The following is a 25,785-nucleotide window of genomic DNA, read 5'->3' as shown; positions in this document are numbered from 1 at the left end:
CCTGCCAATGCAGGGGACATGGGTTCTAGCCCTGGTCTGGGAAGATCCCACATGCCACGGAGCAACTGGGCCCGTGAGCCGCAACTACTGAGCCTGCGCGTCTGGAGCCTGTGCTCCGCAACAAGAGAGGCCGTGATAGTGAGAGGCCCGTGCACCGCGATGAAGAGTGGCCCCTGCTCGCCGCAACTAGAGAAAGCCCTCGCACAGAAACAAAGACCCAACTCAGCCAAAAATAAATAAATAAATAAATAAATTTATTAAAAAAAAAAAAAAAAAAGACACATGCACCCCAATGTTCATTGCAGCACTATTTACAATAGCCAGGTCATGGAAGCAACCTAAATGCCCATCGACAGACGAATGGATAAAGAAGATGTGGTACATATATACAATGGACTATTACTCAGCCATTAAAAAGGAACAAAATTGAGTCATTTGTTGAGACGTGGATGGATCTAAAGACTGTCATACAGAGTGAAGTAAGTCAGAAAGAGAAAAACAAATATCGTATATTAACGCATGTATGTGGAACCTAGAAAAATGGTACAGATGAACCGGTTTGCAGGGCAGAAGTTGAGACATAGATGTAGAGAACAAACGTATGGACACCAAAGGGGGAAAACTGCGGTGGGGTGGGGATGGTGGTGTGCTGAACTGGGGGATTGGGATTGACATGTATACACTGATGTGTATAAAACTGATGACTAATGAGAACCTGCAGTATAAACAAACAAACAAAGAAACAAAAAAACAACTAATACTAAACTTTCTTTGGGTTATTTGTATGGAAATATGTTAATATAAATGTTTCAGACATTACATGAAATTTCTAAAAATCTTATATGTTCTGGTATAATGTTATAAGTCATAATTCTAGTTATTACTTTAAAATGTATATCTCAGAAATAACTAAATTTCTTTGTCAACTGCATTATTATGAACTTTCATCAAATCTTTAACTGTGGTCATTTTTAAGTCTTTTGTCATTTACAGACAGTTCTGGGTGTACTCTGATGCTTTTGCAAAAATGTTCCTATAAAAGGGTTTCATCTTCAAGGGATTCATGGAAAACACTCTGACAAGTACAGCTTTCTGGTAACTGACTATACTGCTGAACTGAATGAATAAGCATTTTCAGGACTCTAATGGAAAACTGATGAATTCATAAAAGTGCTAACAAAAGATCAAGATAAAAAAATTAATTACATGGGACTGAGTGAACTGATGAGGATGATTATAATTTTTGTGACTTTCTGTTTGAATAAAAAAAAAATCCCACAAGGACTCAGAGGCAATAAATATACAAATCAATTTTCACTGCAAAGTAAAGGAGCTGTTACAGTGGAGGATTACTGGACTGAATGTCAATGTTATGAAATAGTATGATTGTGTTTCGTGTTTGATAATTGCAATCATTGCTGCTTTTGTTGTGATCATCCATTTACAATGCTTGGTGTCAGTTTATTTATCTCTTGTAAAAATAAAATACAGTGTGTGTGTGTGTGTGTGTGTGTGTGTGTGTGTGTGTGTGTGTGTGTGTGGAAAAAATAAATAAATAAATAAAATTGAGCACCATAAACGGGTAAGTGACATGAAAAGGAATTCTTTAAGTATTTGTTTTCTTTGTATCAGTTCTACACATGGCTCTTAATTATTAATAAAGCATATCTTAGAGGGGGCCATGGGTGAGCCTCACTTCATTATTCCCTACTGTGGGCCACGCTGTCAGTTTCTCTTCAGGCTTCAGCCACAGTTTTTCCTTCCTAACTCCACCCAGATTTTAAGAATAAGAATACCATCCTCCTTATAGTCAGAGTACCCCCAGTTCTAAGAATAAGGCTGATTCTTCCATGGATAATCCCACTGCCCCTTGTCAATGATCAGTTATGAGTGATCCCATGACTGAATGCCGGCCAGGGAGACATGAGGGGAAGTCTATTAGGAGGCTTCTGGGAAAACTTCCCTCATTCCTAAGAGAGAAGTCATCCTTTTTCCTCTTATTTCCCTGTGGCAATGTCGATACTGGAATTGCTGCTGCTATTTTATTATGAGCTTGAGAATAAAGCCAACACCAAGGATTTCAGAAGAGAAAGATGAAAAGAATCCAGGTCCTTGACGGCACATTGAACTGTTCAGTTGACCAATGCTGAAGCACTCCCCATCTTAGTTGAAACCTTTTGTAGTGCAAGATAATGAATTTTCTTAGTTTTAAGCCAATTTGATTTAGACTTTCTGACATTTGCTCTTAAAACATCCACATGATACATCTCCAAAATGTGGAAGATGTCTTGCACTTAACCACTTATTACTTTCCTCATAGCCCTAAGTTATTTTTGTATATTTTGTTTGCTGGTTGAAAATCAACTTTTCATTAAGCATCTGACATGTGGGTGATGTGACTTGAAAAGGATATTTCAGGAATCAGCTATTGTTCAGTTCTCCTTTCCAACACAAATCAAATGGTACATAATTGTATTAGACAGGATAGGATAGGCTATGATGCAGTAACAATCCCCAAATCTCAGCGACTTGGCATATATTAGACCAAAGCTCTTCTCCATCTGGTGACTCAAGAATCCAGCTTTATTCTATGCAGAAATGCCTGCCTTCTCAATCTGGGGCTCCCAAGGTCACCATGGCAGGGAATATAGTACAGGGAGACAGCACACCAGCTATTAAATATCTCCATCCAGAAGTGACACACATCACTTACATTCACATTTCTTTGGCAAGAACTGGATACACATCTTGCCATCTTTAATAAAGGGACTATATAAAAGATGATGGAAGTGATCCTGTGCCAGCTCCAAGCTTTGAACTTTAAGAAGGTCTGGCAGCCTCTGCTTTTGCAATTTGGGGATCCCTCGAGTCACCAGGTCCAGCTACTCTTCTGGCGGGACCACGTAGGAAGACCCTCTGGAGGGGCCACACGGAGAGGGCGAGGCTCTAGGACTACTTGGGGGGTGAGAGAAGTCTCATCTTCTCAGAACTTCAGCTGAGCCCAGTCTTCCTGCTGCCTTCACCCAGGGGCCAGACATGAGAGTCAGGACATCTTGGACATTCCAGCCCCCGCTGGCAGGTGACTGCAGCTTTATGAGAGACTATTCATGAGACCAGCAGAAGAGCCATTCAGCTGAGCTTTAGTCAACTCACAGAACCAAGGAAGATAATAAAATGGTGGTTGTTCTAAGTCACTAAGGTTTGTGACGTAACTAAAATGGCCACCAGGCAGCAACCCCCCCCCCCCCCCAGAGAGGGAGCCTGGGGATAAACATTGCAACCTCACTCTTCTCTCTCCCTCTCATCTCCTTATAGGTGCTCCCCATAAATTGAACCTAATTGGAAGCAGAGGGCAAGGGAAGCTTTGATGTTATCCATAAAGGTCAGCCTCTCAGGGCACAGATCAGGGGAGAGAAGAATGGAGACTGGATCTGGACAGGCGGAACAGAAGCTATTCATTAGGGTTCACCCCCTGCCCCCTGCAGCATCAACTCTTGATCTCTGTGCAGGTGAAATTTTGTCTCCCCATCATGGGAGATACTCAAAGCCCTTCAGCTTCCATATTACCATAGGGAAATGTTTATTCAGTCATAGTCCCAACTGAACCTAAAATATCAGCCAATACTAGAGCTTTTTATTTTTTTTGGCCATGTTGTGAGACATGCGAGATCTTAATTCCCCGACCAGGGATTGAACCCGTGCCCCCGGCCGTGGAAGGGTGGAGTCTTAACCACTGGACCGCCAGGGAAGTCCCGACTCTAGCATATTTCATATCAGGTGGCTAGGACAAGGGGGAAAGGGATGTGGAAAAATAATTGATATGTAAAACATACCTATGACCATCCCTGCTTCTGTGACTGGTCATGAGGTCTAAGCAGGTGGTAATTACAGCTGCATTCTTCCAGATTAGCTTCATGTTTGTCTTATCCTCTGATACCACGTCAGCTGGATGGGATCCTTTACCCAGTAGGGTGACTCAAACCTTCTTTCCCGTGGGGTTTCAGTTCTTAGTGGTTTTGCTTTATTGCGCCGCTACAGTTTCCCATTGACTAGGATAGTTGGCCAGTTGAGTACTACGAGGCCCCCAGTGAATCCTCTGGGCTCCAAACATAGTTCTCTGCCTTCCTTGTGTAGCAGCAACCGAATTTCTCCCTGGTAATCAGGATCAGTGACCCAGCCAGCACAGTAGCCTCATTCTCTGCATTCCTCCCTTGGGCACTAGGATCTCTAAGGGAGGCTAAGGTCACATAGACGGAAAGCAAAAATTCTTCACGTGTACGGTGTAACAGGGAGGAGGGACACTCTCATCTTTGACCCTTGGTGCCCATGCATCCTGGCTAGGAAAAAGAAGGCACCATAAATTGACCACCGGTTAAAAGCACACCTCGAGTTATAAATCGGCAGCCCAACCTCACGGGGTGGTGTCTCCCAGCTGGTGTCTGGACTGAGCCATCAGCAAGCCATTCCAGCTACTACAAGTCAAACCAGCTACTCCTGTGTAATGGAGCATGTGGTAAGGTCAGCGAAGTCCACAGATGCTGAGGGCAGCGCTCCACTTTCTGCCATAAAATGCATCCCCTCGTCTCAGGCAATGCTGTGTGGGATATGATGGTGGTGAATAAGGTGTTCCAAGAGAACAAAAGCTGGTGGAGTTGGCAGAAGCGCTGAGCTCTTGCCACTGACTTTCCAAGATTTATCTTTCCAAGCTCCTGACCAACTGAGTCACTGCCCATGTGTCACTATGGTTTTGTACCTCAGGCTACCTCTTCTTTTTTCTTTATTGAAGTATAGTTAATTTACAATATCGTGTTAGTTTCAGGTGTACAGCACAGTAGGTCCAACAAGAACCTACTGTGCAGCACAGGGAACTATACTCAGTATTTTGTAATAACCTATAGGGGAAAAGAATCTGAAATGGAATATATACACATACTCTCTCTATATATATTGAACTATACTCTCTCTCTCTATATATATATATATATACACTCAATTGAGTGTATATATACATTGAGTATAGTTCCCTGTTCTATACAGTAGGTCCTTGTTGGTTATCCATTTTATATATAGTAGCCAGGCTGCCTCTTCTTCCACAGGAAGTGGACCACCAGACGCAACATCCAGAGTTCTGCCCATGGGGACTTCGACACTGTCTCTCTGGGCCGCCCTGCGGCAGAGTGCTAATGCAGCGGCCCTCACTTCCAGCTGGTGATGGTGTAACAGGCAGGTCCATCAATAAATCTGGCCTACGTTTTTCCCTTTTCTATTAACTGCCGGTATGGAACTCCTTGCAAGGCACTGGTGTGGATTGAGAAAGAGGTGACAAAGCAGAAGGAGTCGGGGGTGGGGGGCTTGCCACCTGCTTATGCAGTTTCCTTGTGTCTTCCTGACCTGCTTATGAGACTGGGCATACCATTTCTATTTTATAAGAAATCTGCTGTGCACGTCCAAATTTTGATGTTTTGGTAGAACACATACCGCTGAGTTTATTATGGGCAGTTTGGGTCACAGGTGTCTGTCAGGGCCTAGTTATCCAGGAGTTTTGTTTTGTTTTTCAGTGCATAATAGTTGATGGCCTTTTAGGAGCTGAGTCCTTCCATTGAGGGATGCAGCTGAGTTCTTAGAAGGGGGCTGGAGGAATAAATATCCTAACCTCCCTCTTCTTCCTCTCTCTGAGCTCCTTGGTTTGTCATGGGCTGAACCCAAATGGAATCCAGAGAACAGGGGGTTCACTGGTGATTGTAGACCATATAGGTCACCCTCCCAGGGCACAAAGCAGGGTGGAGAAGGGTGGACGGTGGATCTAGAGAGGCAAATGGAAGATATCCCGCACATCGGGTGAGTATAGTAAAGGGAGACACAAAGGAATTAAGAATGAAGTGAGGGACTTCCCTGGTGGTCCAGTGGTTAAGACTCCGCACTCCCAATGCAGGGGGTCCGGGTTTGATCTCTGGTCAGGGAACTAGATCCTGCCTGTGGCAAAGAAGATCCCATGTGCCGCAACTAAGACCCGGCACAGCCAAATAAATAAATAAATAGTAAAAAAAAAAAAAAAAAAAAAATGAAGTGAAAGATAACATTTAAGCTGGGTAGGGGGAGTGATGAGGACATGGGAAGAGGGGGACAGCAGTGAGAAAGATGCAGGATCTTATAACTACAGGTCCAATGGGGGTTACAGATTATTTAAGTGGGAATACTAGGGCAAGTTGGGAAGACAGAAGGTGTTTGTCAGAGAAGGGAACTGCTTAAAATAAAACTCCTGTGTGAAATACTGGTCATGATAAGGTTTAGAATAGCCCTGTCCAGTGGAACTTTCTGTGATGATGGACATGATCTATATCTGTGCTGTCCAGTTCTGTAGCCACTCGCCACATGTGGCTATTAAGCACTTAAAATGTGGCTAGTGTGAGGACTTCCCTGGTGGTCCAGTGGCTAAGACTCCACGCTCCCAATGCAGGGGGCCCAGCTTCAATCCCTGGTCAGGGAACTAAGACCCTGCCTGTGGCAAAGAAGATCCTGTATGCTGCAACTAAGACCCGGCACAGCCAAATAAATAAATAAGTATTAAAAAAAAATGTGGCTAGTGTGACTGAGAAAATGAATTTTAGATTTTATTTCATTGTAATTAATTAATTTTAATTTTGATAGCCAAATAGGGCTAGTGACTACTGAACTGGATAGTACAGGTCTAGAGTGTGATCACGTCAGCTGCTTTATTGGGAGGTGCAATCTAAGGGCAGCAAAGAATGACGGAAAAAAGGGAGAAGCAAATACATGTGGTGAGTTACGGAGCTGGTCACAGCCTCACAGGAAAACACACCGGTCACACAGGACATCTCTGGAGGTGCCACGTGGCAGTGCTGTGGGAGCAGCCCATCAAGGGGAGGAAGGAGGATACACTTGTTTGCTGACTTCTTCCCATCTCCAAGGGTGCCCCACAGGGTGTTAATTACTCCACACTTCTGGGTTGTGCTGGGAAAGCAGCGCTTCATCTAATCTGGAAGCTGTGCGAGGAGCCAGTCAGTGGGTCACTTTGGACCTGGGTGCTGAAGCTGCTGCTTCCTGAGTGGGCATGAGGGACCTCAGGCCAATGCCATGCTTTCACCCCCAGGGAGTCTGAGTCACCTGGGGCATTAGGAGATGAGGTGAGCTCCACTGAGCAAGAGGCCAAGGTCAGGAGGTAGGGTCAGGGGGAGCCAAGTGAGTCTGGAGTAGTGTATGAACTCAGTCTGGTATATTGTGAGTGACCTTGGGCAGGTCAGCTAAGCACTTCAAATCTTAGCTCCCTTTTTTTGTACAATGGTAACAGGACCTACCTCGTATGCTGGTTCATATTATTCATACACATTACCCAGTATTATTTACAAGAGCTTTGTAACAATAGGTGAGACAGCCATCATTCTTGCCATTTCACAGATGTGGAAACTGAGGCTAAGAGAGAGTAAATGAAAATACTTACAAATGCTATAGCCAGAGTCCCCCTGACTCAACCTCTTACTCTTTCCACCCTGTCACATGTCCCCTTGAGATTTCATCCGAGGACTGAATTTCAAAACCCTAAGAGAGAGGATTCAAACATGAAAGTGAGTTAAAAGTTATACACGGGGGCAGATATTATAAAGGGTAAAATGTGTGTCCAACGACATTGATTTTATAAAGTAAAGCATACTTTGAAATCAGTTTACAAGTATAGTTTTATTTATTTTTAATTTTTTTTCTTTTTTTTAATTGGAGTATAGTTGCTTTACACTGCTGTGTCAGTTTCTGCTGTACAGCAAAGTGAATCAGCCATACGTATACATATATCCCCTTTTTTGGATTTCCTTCCCACAAGCATAGCTTTAGAAGCACTCTGAAAAAATGTTTGTTTTGAACGAAGTTATTTCTGTTGAATCGTAGTGATCTGTTGAAGCACAAAACGTAAGACCCACTCTTCCGAACAATTTTCAGAGGACGCAGTCTCATTTGCCAGGCGAGCACAGCAGGAGAGCTGCTATCATTGAGACCACACATGCTCTGACTTGTCAAGACCTACCTTCGTGTTTCCCCCTGCCAAGTAACAGGCTCAACTATCATGATCTCTAATCCCTTGGATGCAGCTGCCCGTCAGACTGTTAGAGCCCAAGCCACACAGCTTTCACTGACAGCAAACCTCTTTCCGATCTGAGTTCCGAGGAAAAGAACGCAAGATGGAGGGATTAATTGAGCAAAGACCCTCCAGACAGTATGAGTAAAACTTAATGATGAAAATGAGATGTGAACTGTTAATTTTTTGCACTTCATGTACATATAGAGTGAAATCAAGACTCTCTTAAAAATAGGGTTATTACTTTGTAGCCTTCAAACTCTCTGAGTAAGACGATATGGGAGTGACAGTAAGGGACATAGAGCTCTTAAAGAAGCCTGGCATTCCTGGGAGCACACAGCACAGATGAGCCGTTTCAAAACTGAAGACTTTTCCTGTGAATTATACGGACGCCATAGGGCTATGGAAACAGAAACTGGCACCTATTAACTGATGTTCTTACCCTGAGAAGCAAATGATGGTGGAAGGGATGAGAAGGTCATCCAAATGTTAGACTGAGTCAGCTGTCCTGGAGACCCAGGGCCTCCTCATCAAGAGAGAGGCAAACGGGGGTTCTGCGTCTCCAAACTTGCTCCCCTAGTCCTAAACCAGAAGGTGATGGTGGCAGAGCGAAGATACAGTGAGGATCAGCACGGGCTCCTTTCACGGGAAGCTAAGAGGTCGCCTACTACTGATGTAAACACTTCCATGAACTATCTCCAAGGCCACTTTTTTTTTTTTTAGTGAATTTATTTATTTATTTTTGGCTGCATTGGGTCTTCGTTGCTGCACGCGGGCTTTCTCTAGCTGCGGCGAGCGGGGGCTACTCTTTGTTGCTGTGCGTGGGCTTCTCATTGCGGTGGCCTCTCTTGTTGCAGAGCACGGGCTCTAGGCACATGGGCTCCATAGTTGTGGCACACGGGCTCAGTAGTTGTGGCGCACAGGCTCTAGAGCACAGGCTCAGTAGTTGTGGCTCGCGGGCTCAGTAGTTGTGGCTCATGGGCTCTAGAGCGCAGGCTCAGTAGTTGTGGCGCATGGGCTTAGTTGCTCTGCGGCATGTGGGGTCTTCCCGGACCAGGGCTCGAACCCGTGTCCCCTGCATTGGCAGGCGATTCCCAACCACTGCGCCACCAGGGAAGTCCATCCAAGGCCATCTTTAATGATAAGGAAAGAGAGTCTCAAATATGTTATAGTCTGGAATGGTAGACTTTCAAATAAACTTTACACCAGAAGAGATAGAAATGGTGCTGTCAGAGAAGAAACATGTCTGCTTTACGTGATTGTGTTCTTGTGTCCAGAATGGTGCCTGCCACAGATACAATAGGACAATCTCTGTCATCAATGCTGATAGTAACAAGGCTTGATTTAAAAAAATTTTTTTTTCCCTGGGCTTTCTGGAGTAATTATTTGTTTTACCTTTCATTTTCAGTGGTCAGGGGATGAAAACACATATGTTTTGACTTCACATTATCTTGTGAGGCATTAACCAGCTGTCCTTTCATGAACAGCTGTGAACATAAAAATGTTTCAATACTATTATGTCTTCTTTAGACAAAGTCTCATTTTATCCCCCCTCCTTTCTCCTTAAGTATACAGATATCACTCAAGTTTCTGCTAGTTATATGATGTTGAGAAAATTATCCGATTTCTTTGATGTTACATTTCTACATTTGCTTAATAGGGATGATAGTAATGCCTATATCACAGGGGTGTTCTGAAAAGTAAATGAGTTATTATCTGTGAGTGTCTTCAGCAAGATGTTTAGTGGACTGTAGGTATGCATAGGATTACTGGATTAAAAAACATGCAAAAATGGGACTTCCCTGGCGGTCCAGTGGTTAGGACTCCGAGCTTCCACTGCAGAGTTCGATCCCTGGTCGGGGAACTAAGATCTGGCATGCTCCGTGGTGCAGTCAAAAGTTAAAAAAAAAAAAAAAATGCAAAAATGACAACTAAGTTTTACTTAGCTGACATTTAAAATTTCTCTTTTGAATCTGCTGTGACTATCAGAAGAAAAAGGGAAAGGAGCAGGAAATAGTCAATATTTTGGAAAATACTTCAGAAGAAAATCAATGTCATATGGCCCAAACTTTTTCTTTTCAGATTTAGGCCAATTCTACCTTTCCTGAAATATGGTCAGTTTGAATTTTCTTTTGATTTTGAGGAATTTTCTTTAAATCAAAGACCTCTAAACATCTAGATTTTTCAGAGAAAATACAAAGAATTATCAGGAAAAGAAAATCCTGCAGCATTTCCCGTTTCATCTGGATTGGAATTTATAGATTCTTTTTAAAAAAATTTTAGACAGATTTTTAAAATTTATTTATTTATTTATTTATGGCTGTGTTGGGTCTTCGTTGCTGCACCTGGGCTTTCTCTAGTTGCAGCAAGCGGGGGCTACTCTTCATTATAGTGCGTGGGCTTCTCATTGCGCTGGCTTCTCTTGTTGCGGAGCACAGGCTCTAGGTGCATGGGCTTCAGTAGTTGTGGCATGTGGGCTCAGTAGTTGTGGCTTGCAGGCTCTAGAGCGCAGGCTCAGTAGTTGTGGCACACGGGCCTAGTTGCTCCACGGCACGTGGGATCCTCCCAGACCAGGGATCGAACCCGTGTCTCCTGCATTGGCAGGCAGATTCTTAACCACTGAACCACCAGGGAAGTCCCTGGAATTTATAGATTCTTATCAAATGTTTTATAATTTTTTATAAAATGGGAAAACTGTTTAACTTGCACGACTCTTGTCATTCTCAATTAAAATTTTGTGCAAAAAAACCTCATGCAGTAAGTTTCTGCTATTAACTCCAGAGGTAAATGGAAATCAAGTTTTTAAAAAAACATCAGCAATAAATATTTAGTGACTGCCTACTATTTTATGCAATATTCTAAGCAATGGGAATATAATTCAAATTTTCAGGAAACTAACATTCAAGTCATTCAAAAGGACAGTTAGAAGAGTTGACTATGAGTGCATTATTTTATGAGAAAACAATCCTCTTTCTTTGGTAGAAATTTTGTTTGTTATTTTTTTTCTGCTTGATTTTGTGTAATTTGGTGTTTACCCGGGACACCCCTTGTGGGGAGTAGAAACAGGGCGATTGAATGTAAAGGGATTTGAGGGTGAGGTTAGGCAAAACAGGCAGGGGCTTGATTATTCATCTGGCTTGGAATTTGTCTGGTTTATAAATGAGCTGAGAACTCAAGTCATTATTTAGAAACAAAAGGAGAAACTTTCTCATTAAGACCAACTTTATGGTCATAAGATTACAAGTCCGCTAGGGAAATTAGGGTCAGGAAAGAATGAGTGAAGATGCCAAGCTAGGATGAATTATCCAATAAGATGCTGTGGAAATACCCAAGATAGCGTACATCTCAGCTTTGGAGAGATGAAGAAGGTCACTCCTTGGAGGAGGGGAGACTTAAGGTGAACTTCTGTGGGTACATAGGAGGAACACAGAAGTCAGCCATGGGAAAGAGGATTGAAAAAGGAAGGAACCACGCCCAGGAGCTCTGGTTCAAGGACCAACAAGCAACACATTTGGATTGACCGGGATGCTGAGAGGTGAGGCCAGAAAGGTGAACGGAGATTAGATAAAGAAAAACCTTCAATCTGTCATGAAGGCAATAGAGATCCATTAAAGGATTTAGGTTAGGGGAAGACTTTAAGCAGATTTGCCTTTGAGTAAGATCCCTCAGGACTAGTGTGAAGAAGAGATTGAGGGAGATAGTCTAGATATTGGCCAATATCAAAGTCTTAGAGGGAAGAAAGTGACATATAATAAACCTGTTTTTCAAGTTTAATCCAATTTTAATTTCCTCGTGTTGCTCTTAGAAGCAACCCAGACATCTTTTCTTAAAAATTAATTAATTAATTATTTTTGGCTGCATTGGGTCTTCGTTGCTGCACACAGACTTTCTCTAGTTGCAGCGAGCGGGGGCTACTCTTTGTTGCGGTGCGCAGGCTTCTCATTGAGGTGGCTTCTCTTGTTGCAGAGCACGGACTCTAGGCGTGCAGGCTTCAGTAGTTGTGGTACACGGGCTTCAATAGTTGTGGCTCATGGCTCCAGAGCGCAGGCTCAGTAGTTGTGGCACACAGGCTTAGTTGCTCCACTGCATGTGGGATCTTCCTCGAACAGGGCTCGAACCCGTGCCCCCTGCATTGGCAGGCAGATTCTTAACCACTGCGCCACCAGGGAAGTCCCAACCCAGACATCTTGAGTAACTACCTAAATATATAAATTCAATTTGCAACCTTCATGTACATATATACTGCTAATGTGTTGGTAGATTTTTATAGAAACAAGAATTTCAAGACAAGCGGGATGTAGTTCTAGAGATGATTTTCCCCTTGTGCAAGCTCAGTGGCTGGATTCCTTTGATTTATCATTTAAAATCATTAGTCATGTCAGATGTTATGAACAATTGTATAATTAAGGATATATACTCCCTCTCTGAAGGGCACAAGTACCTCTATGAAACACAGATGCCACTTCCAGGGTTTTTCATAGGTGATTTAAAAATGAATTTACCAGTGATTTAAAAATGAATTCTTAATTTTTTAGTTCCTTGACATTGTAAACCATAACATTATGAAACTCAATGGTTTCATTTCTATAGTTTAAAGCAGACTCAGGATTAAGGACTATCATGATCTTCATAAAGATAAATTCTGGGAAACATAAAAGTGTGGAAACGTGTACATTCTGTCTGTTCTTTGAAAGGTACTAAAACCTATTCTTCTCCAGAGACAGGCAGTGCCTTCTGCTACTCCTGAAAACTTTACTCAGCCATTGGCCTCTTCTATTATTACTGGCAGAAAAATTTAGTTCCTCACCTTCGAGAGCAACTTCCTGGCAAGCCTAAGAGTAACGCCTACCTACCTTTCAAAACCAAAGAATATAAAAGAACTTATAACTCAAAGTAACAGTCACCTGCCCCACCCCTGGACCATTTTCCAGAGGCAACTACTTGGAATCATTTTCTTGCTATTAATCAAATTTAGACATTTTCTTTTTACTTCCTGCTATGACAGGAGAGTATTTAGCACACTTATACCTCAGCTCAGTTCACTTACTCCCTTCTCATTTCTGTTAGTCATCTTCCTACACTGTATTTAGTTTCTCTATTGCAGAGGTTGCAAATGGATGGCCTGAAGGCTAGATCTGACTGTAGATGTGTTCTGTTTGAGTTGCAGTGAGTTCAAAAACAAAACAAAAAACAAACAAACAAAAAACTCCAACATGAAAAAAATGATAAGATTTAACATTTTAAAATTCCAAATGTTTAGCCCCACAAAAAAGTCAGATGCAGGGGACTTCCCTGGTGGTGCAGTGGTTAAGAATCCGCCTGCCAAGACAGGCAACATGGGTTCAAGCCCTGGTCCGGGAAGATCCCACATGCCGTGGAGCAACTAAGCCCGTGAGCCACAACTACTGAGCCCACGAGCCACAACTACTGAAGCCCGTGTGCTTAGAGCCCCTGCTCTGCAAAGAGAAGCCACTGCAATGAGAAGCCCGCGCACCGCAATGAAGAGTAGCCCCTGCTCGCTGCAACTAGAGAAAGCCCGCATGCAGCAATGAGGACCCAACGCCACCAAAAATAAATAAATAAATAAATTTAAAAAAAAAAGTCAGATGCTGCATGTTTTAGTTTCCTAGCGCTGCCATAAGAAAGTACCACAAACCAGGAAGCATAAAACTTAAAACAACTCTCACTGTCCTGGAGGCTCGAAGTCTGGAATCAGGCTGTTAGCAGGACCATTCTCCCTCTGGAAGCTCTAGGAAAGAATCCTTTCTTGCCTCTTCTGAGCTTCTGGTGGTTGCCAGCAATTCCTGGCATTCCTTGGTTTGTAGCTGTATCACTGAAATTTCTTCCTCTCTCTGCATGTGGCCTTCTTCCCTCTGTGTGTCATGTCTCTTAGTCCAACTCTCCCCTTCTTGTAAGGACACCAGCCATTGGATTTAGGGCTTGCCCTAATCCAGTATAACTTCCCTTTACTAATTACATTTGCAAAGACACTTTTTCCAAATAAGATCTCTTTCTGACGTTCCAGGTGGACATGAATGTTGGGGGGACACTAACCCAATACATGGCAAATACGGCCCCTTTCCCATGAATTGACCAAAGCTGGTTAAGTGGCTGTACTCTCCAGATGGGGCAAGCACTGACTCGTATGCCACAGTTCTCTGCACATCTACCAGGTAAACACAAGCACCAAAACCTGAGCCCTGTTTCTCATTTATGTTGCTTGCTTTTCTCCTGTAACTATTTCAGTTTGCTAATCATGCTATTGGTCATCTTTATAACTTTTAAATAATATACCAAAACTTCTATTTCATGTTTTATAAACTTTTGTCAATATCTCATGGCTACCTTCCTGTTTTGTGGTACCAGGATATTAGGGTTTTCTCCCACGTTTCCCTCTATCTCCTCTGTTCCCTTTCCACCTCACGGATTTTTGTCGGTAGCATCTTAATTATTGTTATGGGTTGAATTGTGTCCCCCTCACCCCCACCAAAATTCATATGTTGAAGTTCTAATCCTTAGGACCTCAGATTGTGACCTTATTTGGAAATAGGGTGACTGCAGATATAAGTAGTTAAGGTGAGGTCATACCGAAGTAGGGTGGGTCCCTAATCCAATATGACTGATGTCCTTAAAAATGGAGGGGGAAATTTGGAGACAGATACACACACAGGGAGAATGCCATGTCAAGGCAAAGGCAGAGACTGGGGTGATGCAGCAGAAGCCAAAAAATGCCAAAGATTGCCAGCAAACCTCCAGAAGCTAGGGGTGAGGCATGCAAGAGATTATCCTTCACAGCCTTTAGAAGGAACCAACACTGCTGGCACCTAGTTCTTGGATTGCTAGCCTCCAGAACTGTGAGACAATAAAATTTCCATTGTTTTCAGTCCCCAGTTTGTGGCACTTTGTTACAGCAGCCCTAATGAATTAATATAACTTCATTATACATACATATTCAATGTTATAGCACTCATATTACATTCTGAAATTTTAAGTATACTTTATGTTCTATGGCCCTCAAATGTCTGCTGATTCTGGTTTACCCATTCATATTTAAAATGAGGTGATAGACTTTCTGCTTCTGCTCATGAAGAGGTTACCAGTATGGGGCTGGCCACCTGCTGTAAACAACTAGAAAACTGGACACAATGTATGAAATAAATGTTCGAAGCCATTTATTTTTAGCCATTGAAAGAAAGGAGGGAATTCCCTGGCAGTCCAGTGTTTAGGACACTGTGCTTTCACTGCTGAGGGCCTGGGTTCAATCCTTGGTCAGGGAACTAAGATCCCGCAAGCCATGCAGCGCGGCTGAAGAAAGGAAGGAAGAAAGGAAGGAAACCGATAAGGTACACCTTTTGACTGTTGCAGCTTTCTCCCTGGGGGCAATTTCTGGACCATAGTACCAGGAGGAGAAATCCAGACATCACCTGGGAGATATCACTGTGTTGAAATCCAGAAATAAGGACTTGGGGAGGCTGAGGTGGCTGCAATTTGTGGGGCAGAACACCAAAGAGGAGGGAGATATGCATAGGGATTCCCTTGATTATTTGCCAGAATAATAATCTGAACCTATGTAAGATGAAACTACATGAGGCTGGGCAAAGAAGAAAAGCTGGGAGTTATGAGCTAAACGAATCTTAGTGCTCACACCGGGCTAAGAGACATTTGATCTCCTACTAACTAGAGTGAAGAAAACATATGAAAAACCTGGGGCATTCAACAGAGAACCCAAAAGTGTTATGTCTTAGTAGTTACGCTAAATAAGAATTAGAATAAAGCTACTTTAGATCTACTCTAACAACGCGGAAAAGTAGGCCTTGATGTGATCAAGCTGATGCCCAAGTGACTAAATTGCCTGCCAAGCAAATTTAACATTAATTAAATAAGAGAACAAAATTCAAATTTTCAAAAATATAACATTCATAATGCTCAACTTCTAGTCAAAAATTGCTAGACATGTGAAGAAGGTGAAAATATGATCCCTAGCCAGGAGAAAAATTCAGTATGAAAAAAAGGGGAGGGGGTTAAATTCATCAGGCAGATATAATTTCTCAATGTGTATGCACCTAATAACAGCATTTCAAAATACACGTAGCAAAAACTGATAGAATTAAAGAAGTGAAAAATCCACAACTGCAGTAGATTTCACTCAGCTCAGTAACTGACAGATTAAGTAGCAATCTGTGAGAATATAGAACACCTATAAACCAAACTGACCTGTTGACCCTTATAGAACACTACCCTCAACAACAGAAGAGTACACATTTTTTAAGTGACTATAGAATAATCACTAAAATAGGCCATATATTGGACCATAAAACAAGTTTTGATAAATTTATACGTATTGAAATCATAGTGAGCATGTTCTTTGACCATAATGGAATTAAATTAGAAACTAGTAGTCAAAAGATATATGAGAAGAGTCTAATTATCTGGATAATCTGTATATTTAAAAAATATAGCATTTGGGGCTTCCCTGGTGGTGTAGTGATTAAGAAGCCACCTGCCAGGGCAGTGGACACAGGTTCGAGCCCTGGTCCGGGAAGATCCCACATGCCGCAGAGCAACTAAGCCCGTGCGCCACAACTACTGAGCCTGCGCTGTAGAGCCCGTGAGCCACAACTACCGAGCCTGCGTGCTGCAACTACTGAAGCCCACGTGCCTAGAGCCCGTGCTCCACAACGAGAAGCCATCACAGTGAGAAGCCCGTGCACCAAAATGAAGAGTAGCCCCCGCTCGCCACAACTAGAGAAAGCCTGTGTGCAGCAACGAAGACTCAACACAGCCAAAAATAAATAAATAAAATAAATAAATTAAAAAATATATATATAGCATTTGTCATTAGGGAACTTCAAATTAAAATAACAATGAGATACTACTACATACCTATTAGAATTACGAAAATCCAAAAAAGTTGACGACACCTGTTGCTGGTGAGGATGTAGAGAACAGGAACTCTCATTCACTACTGATGGGAATGGAAAATGGTACAATTTGGCAGTTTCTTACAAAGTTAAAAAATAGTCTAAACATAATCTTACCATATGATTCAGCAGTTGCACTCCTAAGTATTTACCCAACTGATTTGAAATTTTATGTCTACCCAGAAACCTGCACACAAATGGTTATATCATCAGCTTTGCTCATAATCACCCGAAACTCGGAACAACCAAGACATCCTTCAATAGGTGAATAGATAACCAAATGGTAGTACATCTGTACAGTGGAATATTTTTCAGTGATGAAAAGAGCTATCAAGCCACAAAAAAGACGAGGATGAATCTTAAATACACATTGTTAAGTGAAAGATGCCTGTCTGAAAAGACTAAATACTGTATAATTACAATTACATTCTGGAAAAGTAAAACTGTAGCGATGTTCAAAAGATCAGCAATTGCCAGAGGTCTGAGGGGAGTGAGAAATGGTTAAATAGGAGAAGCACACGGGATATTTTTAGGGCAGCGAAACTATTTTATATGATACTCCAGTGGTGGATACATGAACTTCATAGCAGTCTTATTCATAATAGTCCCAAACTGGAAACAACCCGAACGTCCAACCACAGGTGAATGGATAAACCATGTGGTGTATCCATACAATGGAGTACTACTCAGCAAGAAAACGAAATGAATTACTGATACAGACTACAACTTGATGAATCTCAAAAACTTTATGCTAAGCAAGAGAAGCCAGAACCACATACTCTATGACTCAATTCATCAGAAATTCTAGAACATGAAAATTAATCTATAGTTAGTTGCCCGGGACCGGTGGTGCTAGGGATTGATTTCAAAGAGGTAGGAGGAAACTTTTTGTTTTTGTGAAAAACTTTTGTTTTTGTTTTACTTTGTGTGGTGTTTATATGACATATATTTGTCGCTATATTATACATGAATTATACATCAATTAAGTTGAGTTTTTTTTAAAAAAGGAAGCGATGGCAAGACTGACTGGATGATTCATGCAGAGAAGAGATTCGCAATTCATAGGCCTTTCTTGAGACTGTATAGGTCAAGGGCTGCCCTTTACGCAGGAAGCTTCTCTCATGCCAGAGTGGAGAGATTTTCTCCGCTATACCAAGTCCTTCTTAGCACCCCCAGTTCTCTCTAGGCAGTTCTTTACAAAGGAATTCTCCTGCCCTCCCTAACCTCCACCACCGCCCACCCAGGTGTAACCAGCTGGCTGCCAACAATTCTGTGTTTCACGCCACGGGTGGGATTGGTCTGCTCCCTATAGACCTTGAAGTCATTCGGATTCTGCCCCAGTTCTCTTTCCTTCCTCCTGTAATACTTCCTATACCCAAGTCCAGAACCGCTCCAAAGCTCTGCAAATCCAAAGTTGTTCATTTGTTCTCAAGATTTTTACTTCTTGATGTGCATCCATTGATTTAATCCCAGTTGAAAGTGTATTCGTTGTCTATTACTGCATAACAAATACCACAAAATTTAGTGGCTTAAAACAACAATAAAAAGGAGATGAGGATCACTGGGGATCATCTTGGAGGCTGACTAATATACAGTCAGTAAATGCTTACTTGTGTATTTATGTCCATCTACTTCATTTTATTCCTCAGTGAGCGTTTTACCTGCTACTTGTGAAGAAAATGCCAGTCATTCTTTTTAGTATGATAGATACTATGATAAATGTAACTAAGAAGTTTATAGTACTTAAAAATTACAATTGTATTGATACATGATTCTCTCTTTAAAAAAATTAATACACTTTTTCTTAAAACGGCCGCTGTATTAAAAGTTGAGCTGGAAGTTCCCGTATACACCCCACTCCCAGTTTCTTCTATTAACGTCTTGCATTAGTACAGTACATTTGTTACAATTAATGAGCCAATACTGATACATTTTTATTAACTAAAATCCAACTAAAGTTTATATTAGGGTTTATTCTTTGTGTTGTACATTCTATGGATTTTGACAAATGTATAATGATATGTATCCACCTTTACAATATCATGCAAAACAAATTTCACTTCTTTAAAAGTATCTTTTGCTCCATCTATTAATCCCTCCCTTGGCCCTGAACCCCTGATCTGTTTACTATTTCTAGTTTTGCCTTTTCCAGAATGTCATATAGTTGAAATCATAAGTACGTAGCCTTTTCGAATTGGCTTCTTTCACTTCACAAAATGTACCTAATTTTCCTCATGTTTTTCTGTGACTTGGTAACTCACTTCTTTTTATTGCTGAGTAATATTCCATTGTCTGAATGTACCAGTTTGTTTATCCAATCACTTATTGAAGACTATCTTGGTTGCTTCCAAATTTTGAGAATTATGAATAAAGCTGCTATAAACATTGATGTGCAGGGTTTTGTGTGGATGCATACTTCTTTTTCACCCCTGGTTCTTCAGGTTTAACACTGGACTTTTTTTCTTAGATGCTTCATTTCTTCCATATCTAAGAAAAACTCTTCATCTTGTTTATATGACTCTGAATTCCTATTGGGTTTTCAATAAACATTAATTACCACAAGGTTTCCTCAAAACTCATACAGACATTTACAAATTTGTTGAGTGATTTTCAGTCTTTTGGATTTCTAGGTTGATGGCTATTTCCACAGGAATGTAGAATTGTGTGCTATAATTGAGATTGCAGTCCCACATAACTTCTGCGTAATGTAACTAAAAGTATTTTAAGTTCTTTTCAGTTGATGTTTTAAATGTCTACTTTGTAATTTCTCTTTCTATCCTTAACTGAGCACTTCATTAAGTAAAACTTCTAGCATAACCATATCTGAATTACTGAATATTCCATTTGACTACAGAATGAAGATTGTTTCTCTAAAAACATCACACTCAATTCATGTGTTTTTATTATTTTTTAAGCCATTCTAGAGGCCCTAAATACACACATGGCACCAAAACAAACTGTTCTGTGTGGGAACACATATTTTGCTCTAGTTCTAGACAGCTGTAACAGACAGCTGTACTTTCTTAGCTGCACTGTATCCAACCCTTCTTCCTGTTCGAGGAATTCCTCCACAGTCTTGGTGAAAGGCATGCTCTCCTTCCCAGTCTGGAAGCGTGAGAGGCCCTATCCTGATGTTCCTCACCTCTAGCAGCCTGGGCATGGCACATGATCTTTAGCCAATGATCACTTTTCCAGAAATTTAAATCTTGACCAAGAGACACAAAGACAAAGGGGCAATGAAATTTTTTTTTTAACATCTTTATTGGAGTATAATTGCTTTACAATGGTGTGTTAGTTTCTGCTTTATAACAAAGTGAATCAGCTATACATATATCCCCATATCTCTTCCCTCTTGCGTCTCCCTCCCTCCCTATCCCACCCCTCTAGGTGGTCACAAAGCACTGAGCTGATCTCCCTGTGCTATGCAGCTGCTTTCCACTAGCTATCTATTTTACATTTGGTAGTGTATATATGTCCATGCCACTCTCTCACTTCATCCCAGCTTACCCTTCCCACTCCCCATGTCCTCAAGTCCACTCTCTACGTCTGCGTCTTTATTCCTGTCCTGCCCCTAGGTTCTTCAGAACCTTTTTTTTTTTTTTAAAGATTCCATATATATGTGTTGGCATATGGTATTTGTTTTTCTCTTTCTGACTTACTTCACTCTGTATGAGACTCTAGGTCCATCCACCTCACTACAAATAACTCATTTTGTTTCTTTTTATGGCTGAGCAATATTCCACTGTATATATGTGCCATATCTTTATCCATTCATCTGTCGATGGACACAGGTTGCTTCCATATCTTGGCTATTATAAATAGAGCTGCAATGAACACTGTGGTACATGATTCTTTTTGAATTATGGTTTTCTCAGGGTATATGCCCAGTAGTGGGATTGCTGGGTCATATGGTAGTTCTATTTTTAGTTTTTTAAGGAACCTCCATACTGTTCTCCATAGTGGCTGTATCAATTTACATTTCCACCAACAGTGCAAGAGGGTTCCTTTTCTCTACATCCTCTCCAGCATTTATTGTTTGTAGATTTTTTGATGATGGCCATTCTGACTGGTGTCAGGTGATACCTCATTGTAGTTTTGATTTGCATTTCTCCCATAATTAGTGATGTTGAGCATCCTTTCATGTGTTTGTTGGCAATCTGTATACTTTCTTTGGAGAAATGTCTAGGTCTTCTGCCCACTTTTGGATTGGGTTGTTTTTTTGATATTGAGCTGCATGAGCTGCTTGTAAATTCTGGAGATTAATCCTCTGTCAGTTGCTTCATTTGCAAATATTTTCTCCCATTCTGAGGGTTGTCTTTTTGTCTTGTTTATGGTTTCCTTGGGGCAATGAAATTTAATTCCCAGCAGTGGGGAGATTATCTCCAAGGGCAGTTGAGGTGGAATCCCAAAGAGGCAGCAGCAGTACCCTACAACAAAGGTAACTGTGTCCTTCCCAGGCTATTGGGCTATTCCTGCTAACATTTTCCAGCTTCTTGGCTGCTCGAGTTACCTGGGTCTTTACCTATTTTTCCAGCCTGGTATTACAACTTCCCGTCAATTCATGAGCCCTTTATATCCTTCCAATAAATTCCTTTAAGATTGTTAAAGTAGCTGTTACTTTCAACAGAAGTCTTTTAATTGATGCATCAGCAAAGTCAATCCATTCATTAATTCTCCCATTATTCATTCAGAAACTACCAGGTACCGTACATTGTGGGAGGCTTAATATGATGGTGAGTAGACACTGTTTCTGTTGTGTTGCAACCTACAGTCTATTGGAGGAAACAGACAAGGAAAGAGACGACTGCAGTACATGCTTGACAGGGAAGGACATTATTCATCAGGAACACAAAAGAGGAACATTTAATCCAACCTTAGTGATGGTAGTGGTGGGGGCGGTCAGAGAAAACTTCAAGTGGTACCTAAACCTGACATTCGAATATGTAAAAATTACACGTAGTTAGGAGGTAGGAGGTGGGTTGAGTATTCCACACAGAGGGAGCAGCCCGTGTGAAGGCCCAGTGTTGAGAGACGAACAGGACCTTCAAAGAACTGAAAAGAAGTTCCAGATGACTGAAGTGCAGAGTTTGAGCAGAGAGAGAAAGAGGAGTCTGGAGCCGTAAGTGGGACTCGGATCATGCAGAGTGATGTGAGCCCCCTGCTGGTGTTAGCACTTTCTCCTAGAAGCAGTTGGGAGCAACTGAAGAGTTTTAAGCAGAAGCCTCAGTATACACGAGCCTGGTGCCTGGGTGCCTGGAGAAATTGTGTAAGAAAATAAAAGGTTGCAAAGTTTAGGAGTGGGAACAAAAATCTCTATTTCATGCCTTTAAAAATCTTTTTTTTTTTTAAGAACAATGATAATGTGCTTTCCTCTATGTGTGGAAATGATAATATTGAGTTAAAAATTAGCAGACAGGTTTGTTGAGAATTTTTTTCTATAATGGCAATGGACTTACTATGAGTCATCAATATTCTACAAAGGATTGCCTATGACAGTGGCCTTCAGGTTTTTTGGCTTATACTTCCTAAAATGATTTGAAAAGCCTATATATACCTTTGCACCTTTTTATGTTGATTTTTAAGATTCTTATATCACTCCTGTGTGTATCCAAAAGACTCAAACGATGGCTGTTTGATACCGACTATCATTCTTTTAGAAAAACTATATCTAATCTTCAACAGCCAGAATTTTACATTGTTCTCTTTTCCATTCCACTTCTCTCACATAATTTTATCCTAATGTAATATACTAACATACTTTTTTTGCTTTAAAGTCTTTTACTGATCACCTTATCATACACCCTGCCATAAGAAAAAAAAGTATGTAAGTGAAAACTGATGAGTGTTAAAATTTTTCTTCTAGATTGAGTCATAATTTCAATTATCAGTAATATACAATTGATTAAAACAGCAAATATACTTCATGTTTTGATTAATCATTTTAAAATATTAGTAAAGTTAAAGGAGTTCCCTGGTGGCCTAGTAGTTAGGATTTTGGGGTTCCACTGCTGTGGCTTGGGTTCGATACCTGGTGGAGGAACTGAGATCCCACCAGCCACATGGCGCCTGGCAAAAAAAAAAAAAAAAAGTAAAGCTATTCTATGTGTTCAGAGAGGAATATTACTTATTGCTACGAGGTTGTCTTGATTAAACAAGTCTTTCCCAGACACAATGTTTCAATTGTGCCTTGGTTTGTCTTTGTTCTTACACTTTTGGGCAACGTGCCATTAAGATTAGAGAATGAGAATTCTGTCTTTGTTTTATAAAGTGGGAGAGAGAACCAGCAAGATACCTTGACTGCAAGAACATTCTCAGGCAGATCAATTTTAGAAGTATGGAAGTTGATCATTCGAAAACGGATTTCCTCAAAACTTTCCCAGCCTATGTACTCCTTGGAATGTCTTTGAGTATCGCCAGCGAGTTTGAAAACCATGAGTCAAATGTAAAGAGTACTGGATGGGAGACAAAATAAACAAGGCTTCTTTTACAAAATAGCTTCGGGACCTTAGACAGGACATTTGATTTGTGTAAATCTCAGTTTCCATCAATAAAGTGAGTTGGGGGGGGTGAACTTAAATTTTAAAGATTCTTTCCAGTTCTAAAACCCCTTGATTTCCACTGGAAATTTTTAGCTATGCCCAGGACACTGGGAAGAAGGCCAGGCACCAATACAGAAAGGGAAAAGGAAAGATGGATAGCAATTATGTGGTCACTAAGGACATGATAAAGGAAAAAGAGGGGATTGTGTGGATATAGATCAAGAAACACTTTTTAAAAAGTGTTTTTATTTGTGTGTAGGGTATGTTTTGGGGTTGAAAATTCAAGTTTCACATTATTGTTTATGTGGCTGTAGACAACTCAATCTCCTTGAGCTTTACTTTCCTCAACTATTAAATGGGAATAATACTGTGTACTTTGTAACTCAGGTGATGATTAAAAGACAGAAACTAAGGCTTATTTCCCTTAGCATAATGTTTTCAAAGGTCCTCCATGCTATAGCATGTATCAGAAATTCATTCCTTTTTATTGCTGAAAAAAAATACTATATTGTAAGGATGTGTCACATTTTGTTTATCCATTCATCTGCTAATGGACATTTAGGTTGTTTCCACTTTTGGGCTATTATGAATTATGCTGTTAACATTTGTATACAAGTTTTTTCATGGAGATATGGTTACATATCTTGTGGGTACATAGCTAGGATTGAATTTGCTGGGTCATAGCATAATTCTGTGTCCAACATTTTGAGGAACTGCCAAACTGTTTTCCAAAGTGGTTGTATCACGTTTACATTCCCACCAGCGATGTATGAGGGTTCCATTTTCTCCGCATCTTTGACAAAACTTGTCTATTGACTATAGCCATCCTGGTGTGTAAAGTGGTATCTCATTGTGGTTTTTATCTGAATTTCCCTAATGGCTAATAATACTGAGCATCTTTTCATCTTTCCTTTTTGGCCATTTGTATGTCTTCTTTGGAGAAATGTATATTCAGATCTTTTAACCATTTTAAAATTGGGTTATTTATCCTTCCATTGTGGAGTTGCGGGAGTTCTTTATATATTCTACATGCAAATCCCTTACCACATAAATAATTTGTAAAGATTTATGCACTGTCTTTTTCATTTTCTTGATGGTGTCATTTGAAGCAGCACAAGGTTTTTAATTTTGATAAGTCCAATTTATCATTTTTCCTTTTGTCATTTGTGCTTTTGGTGTCTCATCTGAGAAGGTTTTGCGTAACCCAAGGTTGCAAATATTTATTTCTATGTTTAACTTCTCAGAGTTTTATAGTTTTGGCTCTTATATTAGGCCTGTGATCCATTTTGAGCTAATTTTTGTATATTGTATGAGGTTGGGGTCCAACTTCATTCTTTTGCATGTGGCTGTCGAGCTGGCCTAGCACCATTTTTTTTTCTTTGCTATTATTTATATTGTGATAATGGGGAAAATGGAAATGAGGAGGGGGCTGGGCAGTTGTTGTTTACACCTATCAACAACAATCTCCTTCACCACAACCATGTGTTGAATAGACAATTCTTCCCCATCAAATTGTCTTGGCACCCTTGTTAAAAATCATCTGACCATAAATATAAGGGTGAATCAATTATTAAATGCTGATTCTAATAATTTTATTGCAATGCTCTGAACACAAAATAAGATTCACATTGTCAGTTAAAAAGTTCTGGTAGAAATTATTTCCTTTGACCTATATCTCCAATAGTGTATTTTAAGGCTATAATGACCTTATTAATGAGAACTTTTAACACAACATAAATGAATTGTTTGCTTGTTTATCCTTTCTCTATCAAATCTGTTAGTTGATGTAATTAGAAATTTAAAGTATTCTTAATCTGTAGTCGAACTTCCAAATATTCCTGAATAACTATCTCCTTAGAGTACATAAATATTCTTATGAGATTAAACATTAACAAAATATTGATTCCAATAAATTATGTACCCTTTAAATCTTGACATAATTCAATGTATTGATTTGTCTCTATAACAAGGCATAACAATATAACATAACTAAGACATGTAGTTTCGTGCCAGGGTGTGAATCCTGAGCTTTTGGACCAAGCAATTCCCCAAATAATGACAAAAATTGCTCTAGGACAAGCCTGAAAAATAATTTCATTACTGGTATCATTTCTGACTCAGAGGCAGTAGGCTTCTGAAACTGTGTGAAAAATGAGCATAGGAGTGACACATCGCTTCAGTTTTACTAGTGAAATTGATCTTAAGTTTTTATTGCAAATTTTGTTATATTTTCTTTTAT

At 40.6% G+C, this 25,785-nt stretch overlaps 1 long non-coding RNA gene across 1 annotated transcript in view; it reads right to left on the bottom strand.

Annotated features, from left to right (window-relative positions):
* The window catches only part of LOC309632393, a 158,524-nt gene that overhangs the window by 126,780 nt on the left and 5,959 nt on the right, over positions 1–25,785 (bottom strand). Inside the window, exons 3-4 of the long non-coding RNA XR_014246876.1 lie at positions 16,970–17,051; positions 7,460–7,557 (exon numbers count right to left, since the gene is read on the bottom strand). This is a non-coding gene — a long non-coding RNA (uncharacterized lncRNA). The remainder of the gene's footprint in view (positions 1–7,459; positions 7,558–16,969; positions 17,052–25,785) is intronic.

The sequence above is a fragment of the Balaenoptera borealis genome, assembly GCF_965194805.1.
Source record: "Balaenoptera borealis genome assembly, chromosome: 7".
NCBI classification, from domain to species: domain Eukaryota; kingdom Metazoa; phylum Chordata; class Mammalia; order Artiodactyla; family Balaenopteridae; genus Balaenoptera; species Balaenoptera borealis.
This window is presented reverse-complemented; position numbering and strand designations above follow the sequence as displayed.